This window comes from Convolutriloba macropyga, chromosome 5, assembly GCF_964194025.1.
Source record: "Convolutriloba macropyga chromosome 5, txConMacr16.3, whole genome shotgun sequence".
Lineage (NCBI taxonomy): Eukaryota > Metazoa > Xenacoelomorpha > Acoela > Convolutidae > Convolutriloba > Convolutriloba macropyga.
This window is the reverse complement of record NC_134472.1, coordinates 32,650,874-32,661,230: the sequence shown is the minus strand read 5'-3', so window position 1 is coordinate 32,661,230 and position 10,357 is coordinate 32,650,874. Positions and strand designations below refer to the sequence as shown.

At 32.9% G+C, this 10,357-nt stretch overlaps 1 protein-coding gene across 1 annotated transcript in view; it reads right to left on the bottom strand.

The window, feature by feature from the left end:
• Positions 1-9,615, bottom strand: part of LOC142339337 (WD repeat-containing protein 91-like) — a 103,966-nt gene extending 94,351 nt beyond the window's left edge. The window contains exon 1 of the mRNA XM_075389315.1: positions 9,599-9,615. The gene's annotated coding sequence lies outside the window, so the exon portion shown is untranslated. The remainder of the gene's footprint in view (positions 1-9,598) is intronic.
• Positions 9,616-10,357: the final 742 nt, after the last annotated feature.

The window sequence follows — 10,357 nt, the reverse complement described above, 5'->3', positions numbered from 1 at the left end:
AGTCTCGGTAATGTGCGTCCTCACATAATGTTCCGACCCCGCTCATCCACGTTCTGATTTATTTGTCTACCAAATGAGGAAGAGATCGAAATTCACATATCATTCAACAAATAATTAAGTGAAAACAATAATGTTGGATTGAAAGGGCCGATGATACTTACCATTGACGAGATTACTGGACAAGACAAATATAAAACTCAACTAACGGCAAACATTAGTTACGACCAAATCTCGATGTCTATATATAAATATATATATATATATATAAACGCTTAACAACAAAAAAAATGGAGTCAAGCAAATACTGAACTGAGCAATTTAACTTGCATTTCATTAGGTCTTCATTTGATGAAATATAACACCTGTCAATAATGAGACCCGATAACAGGCCGGCAAAGAATAGCAAAAACCGCAAAATTCAAAAATATTTTTCTGTTTTCGAAAGCAACTAATTTCAAATTGATTAAAATTGATAAAAAACAAAGCAGCTCAATATTCTATGTCTCATTCATATTTTATAGAAGGTTAATTTATATCTCAATAGAAGCAATTGAGACCTATCATTAAGCATAATAAGACAGACGACTACATAGAAAACGGCGGAAAAAAATAATCAAGTTTAGAAGAGAGCGGTGCTGCAACCGTTAAAACCATAGACTATAAAAAAAGAACAATAAATATTTTCAGTTTTCTTTTTCTTTCAACGCCAATTGGGTCACCCCGTTTGATTGATAAACTGTTAAGAAAATAACAAAACTCGAAAATTTTAAATATCTAAAAGTAACACTTTTCTTATGAAAATGCGTAGTACCAAAGCCAAAACCACTATTTGAAAAAGCCAGTGAAACGTGAATCTTTGTTTGCTAGAAAAAGAATCCGACTTGCAATTACGGAGAAAAATTGTCAAAATTGACAGAAATAAGACTGAAGTAACAAAGCTGAAAAACTCAATGATTTTCTTGAAACAAATATTTTGAAAATTTCAAAAAATCCTAAATCTTCAATTAAAAAAAAACAAAATTTCAACTGCTCAGGAAGCTGGTTGCTTTTTTAATTAACGAGGTTGAGTCACAAGACGACAAAAAAAAAACAAATACGGACAGAACTCAAAATTTCACAAAGAGTTGATCATATAAACAATGATGAAGTCATTAAAAAAATAAAATTCTTTAAACCAATAGAAATTTAAAGTTGTTTAAAAGTGTTTGAACTGTTCGCTTGGGTTCCGTTTGGTTTTAACGTGGTATTTTTTGTAAAAGGGTCTTTTAAAGAAGACAATAAAAAGAAACACAAATATTGACCATTCTCAAAACCTCTTCTTCGAAATTCTCATGCGAACACATTTCTAAGCTGTAGAGACATCAATTTTAAAAACCAACATCAAAAATTATGTTAGGAGGAACTGAAAGTTGACGAGTTCAGTCAATTAAGTGACTAAGTTACTTAATGCGGACAAAGAGAACAAAAAATAGAAAGGAAGAATTTTTTCTGTAAAAATATAATGGAAAGTCATAAAGTTCACGTGCTCTAAACTGAAATTAGTAAATGGACACTTCTACATATCCATAGAAGTTATTGAGGTATCGATTGAAGCGTTAAAACTGACAACAAAAGACTGTTAATAAAAAAAGACAATTGGAGGAAAAACGAATCAAATAAATTTTTAAAGAGAACGGATTCGCAGACGTTAATACCTTAAACTATTCTCTGAACTGTTTACACTTTTTTGCATTCCTTTTGCGTTTTTTTATATGATAATTCAAAATTGGAAGAAATAACCAGCTCAAATTTAGGCTAATGTTCAAAAAAGCAAAAGTTTTATGAAATCTCATGGTTACAAAGCCAAGAAACCATTAGTTAGGTATAAAACAACTAAAGAGAGCAATTTTTGCTTCATATATAATAATTCTTAGAGACGAAGTTTATTTTGAGGCCAAGAAGGTTGGGAAACTTCAAAACTTCACTGACATTCTCTTAAAACAAAAATATTCAAAGTCATAAGAGGCATTAGATAACAAGTGAAAGCATTGTATAGGTTCATCTATTGCTCTTAAGGAACACAATTAGACCTATGATTAATACGACAAACTCACGAGGCTGAAACACAAATGATAAATGAAGACAAAAGAAAAGAGAACAACTTAGATTTACGTAATCAGATTGACAAAGACATGAAGATAATTTGCTTTTCTCTGAAGATTTAAAATATATTCATTTGGGCTCTTTTGATATAAATAGGCTCCGTCAAAATTTAGTAATGAAAATCACAATTAAACAAAATGCAAAAATATTTTGAAAAAGACCAAGCCCAATTATAATCTGAACATTTTTTTTATCGTGAGAATCCAAGTTGAGTCCAAGCCTAGCTCTTACTTTGTTTCTCATTCAACAAAATTATTTAAACTTTCCTTATGTTTGCAAAATAGATCAGATAGCAATTTAAAAATTTCGAGCAACCAAAAGTGAAGGATGAATTTTTTAACATTTATTGATTTAATTTTTCAAAAATTTGTATAATTTGAAGTCTAGAAGACTCCTATTGGAAACCACAGTACAACTAGATTTTTTGGAGGTTTCACAGGTTGTGGCAACAGTTTTTAGGTCTCTACTTCCGGCATATTAAAACAACAAATTGGGATACAAAAGCGTATTTGGAGCCATTTTTTGATATAAAAATCTGAAACGCTAAAAGTTTGATACAAATATTAACCAAAAAAACTCGGATAAAATCTATTGGCAAGCCTCCGCTATCTTGAAAATTAAAACCAATATCATTTTTGTTATGAATATTGACAAATTTTAGCAATGTTGACGAAAAATTGGTCAAAAATACGGAAATGTGATTTAAATCAGCGGATTTCCACCTGCTCGGCACAAAATTTTAAATCTGGATAACTGCTTATGAAAAACGAAAATCAGGCAAATCTTTTTAAATCTACGTTCTATGCTTGGCGGCCTTTCTAATGATACCAGTCTCGACTCTCTACGATGAATATATCGATCGGCCAAAATTGATTGAACAAAAAACGTTTTTGAGTATATAGTTCCTCCCCCGTAAGTGGGTCGGAACAAATAATCATTGGTAGCAAAAAGACGTGGATATCTTTTCTTCACAATGATGTTCATATCATTAAAAACTACGCGGGCGGCTAATGCATTGCCTTAACCAATATGATTAACTTGAAACTTCCCCATCCTTCATTCTTCTTCCATATTTTTGAACGCAGTAAACATCCTCTTAGGAAAAATAAAGTTATATATCTGGTCGGGGACAAAATTGATTTTTAAAATTTCAATTGATTATACAAAGCCCCAGGCATTGATTGATATTTACTGCTTCATTAATGTAAAAAATACGACTTTTCATGTCCAATCTTTACAATCGTGGTTTCTTGTTTATGCGATCGTAAGCATTTCAAGAAATATGGCGGCTCAAAATCAAAACTAACACAAAAAATTGTCGGATCCAGATGCCATAATTTCTGCTAATCAAACACTGATTGATGTTCATCATTTATGTAGATGATTTAAAAAGGACCCGATTAAAGTCATTTCAAATTATTCAGGCAATGTTCATGCTGCCGAAACAATAAAAGAAGAAAAAAATCTACGAAAACAACAATTCATTTTAAAACAAAAGTAAGAATGACAACAGGATGAAAACAGTAAGTTGACTACTGATAATTGCAGAACATTAGGTATTGGTAATAAGACAGGTCAGCCATACATTTTCACCATATAGATCAGAACTCTGGAAAAGTTCAATCAATTGACCTAAAAGGACCTGATGATTCACAAAAAGTTAATTCTCAGTGAACCGAGATTAATTGGCGCAATATGGTAATCTAACAACAACTAAACGATCTTCTGTTTTTCAAATAGATTCCACAAAACTGAAATTCAGGATCAGTTTTTTCAAGCGATAATACGAATATGTTATCTTGATCAGGAAATTTCAAAGTGTATTACGCGCGATAACTTTTTATTATTTCTAGTAAGCCTGCTAGACTTTTTATTATTTCTAGTAAGCCTGCCGCTCTAATATCAAATCAAATGAGAATAAACACAGTTGTCCTGAAGAAATAAAGTTACTAAAAACAATTAATAGAAATTTTGCAGAAAGTATAAAATAGAGACCAACAAATGGCTTGACATTATTTTAATGCGTCTCGGGAATTACTCTAACAAGTAAGGGTTTATCTCTGTTTTGTAAACAGAGAAATAGTTTTTGATTCATTTTGATGTTGTGACTTTGCCACTCTTTTCTAGAAAAGGGTGATTGCGCGAAAAACTATTTGGTTTAGCAGCGATTTCTCTTGTTTTCTCATTATTCTTGTGTTCTCGCTAATTATTTTTCGTACTACCATTTATGCACAATAATCGATGAGAATATTAATTTATCGTTTGGTCTGGATGGAGACATCAATAAAGTCTTCAAGTAGCTGCGTAGCTGTTAAAAACCTATTCAGTCTGACGTTGTTTTCAGCGAAAAGAGTTACTTGTTCTTGTAGCGATTTCTCTTGTGTTCTTATTGAACGATATTTTGTTTTACCATTTATGCAAAAAAGCAACTGACGAATACAGCATTTTCCGAATAGGTCTTTATGGAGATACTGGATCTTTTCTGATTGTGTCCCCCGCTTATTTTGGCACCCCTATTCATACATGTTTAAACATACTGTTAAAGCTAAGTAAGTTTATATATAAAGATAAATGAACAATATGCATTTTTTAAAAGGCAGCACAGCTATAGTTGAAAGCATAACGTATTTCAACCAACATTTGCTGCTTAAAACGTAAACATCAATAAAAATTTCCGTATTATATCATTTTTGGTGTTATAGGCTTCAATAAGGATTCTATTTTTAAATTTTTTTAAGGAAACTTTTGAAAAGAATTTATTTATCTGATAGCTGATTTTAAACAATAATATTAAATTAATTAAAAATAAACTCTGCACCAGAAGCGACATGCAACGAGGCCGTCAAGCCAGCATAAAAACCTGCACTAAGAGCATTTTGAAAACAATATTGATCATTTGAAGACATTTAATTTAAATATATCAATTTACTGCAGAAAAAAATTCTAACGTTGCATATAAACAAATTAGGTTTACGACAATTCAATCTCGCAAAAAAACAATTGTATCTTACGGCAAAAAAGACACTCGGCAAACATATTCGAAGACTTGTTTCAGGTACATACAGGTTTAAACATAAGAAAAAAATTCAGTCAAAAAAAATTAAAACACATCTGCAAATGCGACATCAACGAAGAGGAAAAAAATACACGTACTCATACACACTTTTGTTTTTACTAAAATAAAACCCGGTAACCAATACTTTCTCATCACATATCGGGGCCAAAAACGGCATTTAAAATTCTCCTAAATAACCAGAATTAGAAAAATTTGAAAAATACCTTTTTTGCTGAAAGTTATTCTAAGTATTTAACCAAAAAATCGACAAAAAATGCCATTTTCTCGGCATCTAGATGTCGTACGAGGCTCATATTTGGGCATAAAATATCGAAGTTAAAAAAAAATTGGTGCCAGCCCCAACCCCTCAGGGGCTGGAAGCTGGCACCAAATAATGTCTTCCCAAAAACCCAAAAATCACAAAGTTGCACCCCAGCAACGTACACTTTTTAAAAATATAACTGAGACTTCATTAATTCCAAAGCTTGACCAATTAGCTTGACCAAAGCAAGCTAATTGGTCAAGCCATTACCACAGGTAGAAAAAAGTTATTATTATTTCAAAAATACTCAATATAAAAAAAGAAGCAACAAAATTAGAAACAAAAAATATGTCTAACAAGTACTGGGTTATGCAGAATATAGCTCGTTTTTATACTATGTTAGAACTTTGTGATTTTGGAAAAAGTCCACTCCATCATATCATCTGGAAAAACTTGATTAATTTGCAGAAGATTATACAATTTAGTGGCACAATACTTAATTGACTTAATCTTTCAATTTGAAGCTTACATAAGGGTTCTTGCAGAAGCTGTATTTTTGACGATCTTGTGACTTTTTGTGATGAAAAATCAAACAATTTATTGAGCGAATCAATTGAGTGATTTTTGTAGATGGATCTTAACACAAACTTCAAGAGCTCATATACATGAAGTTCGTAAACTGTTAAACACTCATTTTTTAAGATGTCATCGCAACTATCTCTTCTCTTTCTGAAGTATATCAATTTTAAAATTTTCTTCTGCATTACAAATCCAGGTTCCAGGGCATTATAACTGCAGCAACCAAAAACAAGAATTCCATATTGAATTATCGGAACTACATTGGTCTCCTAATAATTCATTAACTCAAATTTAGGCACGAAGTGCCTGAGCTTAGATATTATACCTGATTGTTTACCGAGTCACTTTTTAACGTATTCAATATGCGAGCGAAAAGAAAGCCTATTATCAACATACACACCAAGGTACTTACAAACAGGCTTGACTAAAATAGGGCACGCGTTAAATAGGAAGAAATCATTGGAAGCACTAGGTTTCGATTTCATTTGAATTGTTTTAGATAAATTTAACGAGAGTTTTGTTTGTATTCAGCCATTTACCAAGCATTAGGAAGTAACTATCGAGGTGATCTATTTGTTCATCTACAGCCATTAAGCTAGTGTTATCGGCGAAGAGCAAAACCTTTATATCTGGGCATGCAGCTGGCAGATCATTAATACAAATCAGAAATATAAGAGGGCCTAATATTGAACCCTGCGGGACTCCGTGCTCAATTTTTCGCCACTGAGATGAAACTCCATTGACTTCAAATCGCTGATGTCTATCACTTAAGTAGGAAATTAGCCACGTTAAGCAGTTACCTCTGCAGCCTAATCGTTCTAGTTGTGAGAGTAGAATTGTGTGATCAAGAGTATCAATGGCTTTCTTTAGATCTAAGAAGAAGCCTATTACTTTTTTACTTGAACGGGATCTGACATTTTCAAGAAAAGCAACTAGGGCATCATTTGTGCTATCTTTTGCGCGAAAGCCAAATCGTTTGTTATAAAGAACAGAAAAACGTTCCATAAAATGATACATTCTATTACATTTTACTCTCTACTCTCTCAAATATTTTACTCCAAATTGTTAGCAGACTAATGGGCCGTTAGTTTTATACATCAGTTTTAGATCCTTCTTTGAACAATGGTATTACCTATGCTTTTTTCAACTTATCGGGGAAAACACCTTGATTCATGGACTTGTTTAATAAGAAAGTTAAATATGGTGCGATAATTGTACTCGCCGGTTTAATTATTAGATTGCTTATATAATCATCACCCGAAGAGGATTTGTTTTCTAGATTTTGTATGATTGCTAGGATCTCTTGTTCAGTTGCAGGAAAGAGATATATTGATTTTTCTACTCTTAAAATAATAATTTCTTCCGATGGTGGCAGATGTCTCGGATAACATCTTTTGCTGTACTAGTGAAGTGATCGTTGAAGGCCTCAGCCATATCAATTTAGGATGGCTCATGATCATCTACTTGTAGCACATCTAAATACGGAACGTTGTTTGCATTTTTCTGTTCAACTTTGATCTCATTTAATAATTTATATGTCTGTTTTGAGTCTCCAACACACGATTTAAATTTATTGAGGTAAAATTGTTTCTTATTAGTCTCCAATGCTTTTTGAAAAGTTTTGCGCATGTCCGTAAAAACTTCAAGAGAGTCGCTATTATAGGGGTTCATTTTCCAGTTTTTTGTGCCTTATTTTGTTTATTGCGAAGGGATTTTAACTTAATATTATACCATGGCGGGGTTTCCTTGTTCTTATTTTTGCATGTTTTCAATGGCGCAATTACACTTGGAACCTCCTCAAAGATATCTGTCAAAAAATAAAGCAAGAATTGACTGAATTACTTGATTTAATCTGCTCAACGCTGTGTTTTAATTTTTCATCCTATTTTTTTTCTAAAATTCTTGACTTGCGAAGAATTCTTAAGGAAAGATGTATTACGATAGGCAAATTTTTTCGATTTTAAACATGTACGAATTGACTATTGTAACATAGTTGGATAGTGGTCGGCAGTTACCTGTTTTTAAGAACTCATTTATCACCTTTGGATAAATTTTGAATTATAAAATGGTCAAGGCATGTTGAGAAGTTCACTGTTACACGTGTTGGTTCTATTGATCCAATTTCAAAACCATTTGAATCAACAACACTTGAGTAATTTTTTGTTAGCAGGTTTTCTTCCTAACTATTTATATTGAAGTTTCCACAATTTTTGAGAGGAGTTTTGCTTAAGATTTTAACACTAAGAAAATTATCAAGAACGTCAACAAGATCAAGCTTATTCGCTTTTGGTTTATTATATACAGCGTCAACGAAAAACTTGTAACTATGGCATGAAATTTCTCCCATTACGGGTTCGTCAAAATCAACTTGATGCTTATTCAATAGGTTACATGATTTTATCAATTGAATCATGACATCACCGCCTAATGTTGCCCTATTTTTTGCAATATATTGGGTGTATCCATTCACAAGAAACATTTTTGGATCATCGTTATCAGTCAGCTAAGTTTCAGTTAGACACAAAATATCTGGTAAAGACTCAAGACTTAAAACTAGTGCTTCCAATTTTTCAAGGTGCGATTTCAAAGAGCGAACGTTAACATTGAGCACAGAAAAAGATTTTAATTTAGGTTCCTCTTTGAGATGGTCCCCATGTAAAATATCCGGACTTAGGAAAGCATTGTAGTACATCATTTATATTATTTTCCAGGTCTAAACCAGCTTGATAAGGATCATTAAGTTTATACAACTTCTGGTTATCTTTGCGAAAACCATGAATTGTTCCTTTTCTGGTCCATACTCTTTCAAAGCCGGCGTCTTTTTGCATAGTTTTAAAAAAATTCAGACTAGGCTTCGTAAGGTCGTTATACACTTTGACATCTTTGAACACTTGAGAATTAACCGTCGCCTTCGTGTTTTGCATTATTGATACTTTGGCAACTCTTCTGGCAAAGCGGGCAATAATTGGTTTAGGTCCTCTATTTGACGGCAAGCGATGAGCGATGGAAATGTCTGGCTCATTAATTGGAGCTCCAATGGTATTCGCTAGTGACACTACATGTTTCACCGTCACTTCCAATTTTTCAGATGGTAGTTTACTTTGCGCATTTCTTTCGATGACCTCTTCGATGCCTACAAATCGAACGTTCTCGCGTCTGTTGCACATCTCGAGGGTTTCGGCCTCCGACAGGGACCTTAACAGAGATCTTTCTTCCGCATTGCCAACTTCATGTTAGACGTTTTCCATAATACTCGTCCTTAGATCTTCCATATTTTTCTTTAGAAGTGTATTCATAGAGCTCATTACTTCCGTCTTGACTTGATCAACGATAGTTGGAATCGATTCAGCAATTGCTTCTTTGACTGTTGCTTTTATAAGATTAACCAGTTCTCCTTACTCGTCAGTAGGACTCAGCTAAGGGTGCTTTCTTTTGGGATCTTGTTTTCCATTAGGCGTTTGATCCATGTAACGTAAGGCTGGTGGTTGCAGATTTGTATCACTGTTCAAAGAATCACTCATTACTGTTGCAGATTCACTCATTTGCATTCTCTGGAACTATTTAATAAGTTTATCACAACAATAAGGCTTCCAAAAGTGCATTCAATCTACCTAACTCTCGTATCAATAAATTGCAAATATCGCTTTTACATTTCGCAAAAACTGGACGGCCATAGGGTGCTGGGGTCGCTGTCAGAAAAGTTCTGAGACACCAAGGAGGTCTGTTAGTAACGGGTAAAGAACTATTATGTCTATAAAGCTATTTGCGAGATATTCTTTTTGTTCTAACACCGATTTATCTTTCGATGTCATTTGACAATAGTTTGGTTCTTGTATTTTTGCAAAAATAAAACAATTGATAGGTTGTTTTGATTGCTCTGCATTTTTTTGTTCTTATTTTTTGTTCTCATTTGTTTTCTCCATTAATTGTTCCTCAACTGATGGAGAAACCATTCATTATTCTTATTTAGCACTCCTTTTGGTTCAACCGTTTTTGCAGATTTGCAATATTTGATGGAGACACCATTTATTGTTCTTCATTTTCCTTCTTATTTATTGTTCTACATTGGTTTTCTTAATTATTATTCTTTTACTGTTCTCCATTTATCGTGCAATGGAGACATCATTTATTGTTCTCTTTTGCCACTCTTTTTCTCTTTTACCGTTTTAAACAATTTAAAGCAAAAAATAAGACATTTTCGTGTTAGGTCTTGGTGCAGACGCCAATTAAGTCTTTAAGTAACTTTTGAAACCTACTTGGTCTAACAGAGCTGGTTGCGAAATGAGCTATTTATTCGGAAAGCCATTTGTGTTTTCATT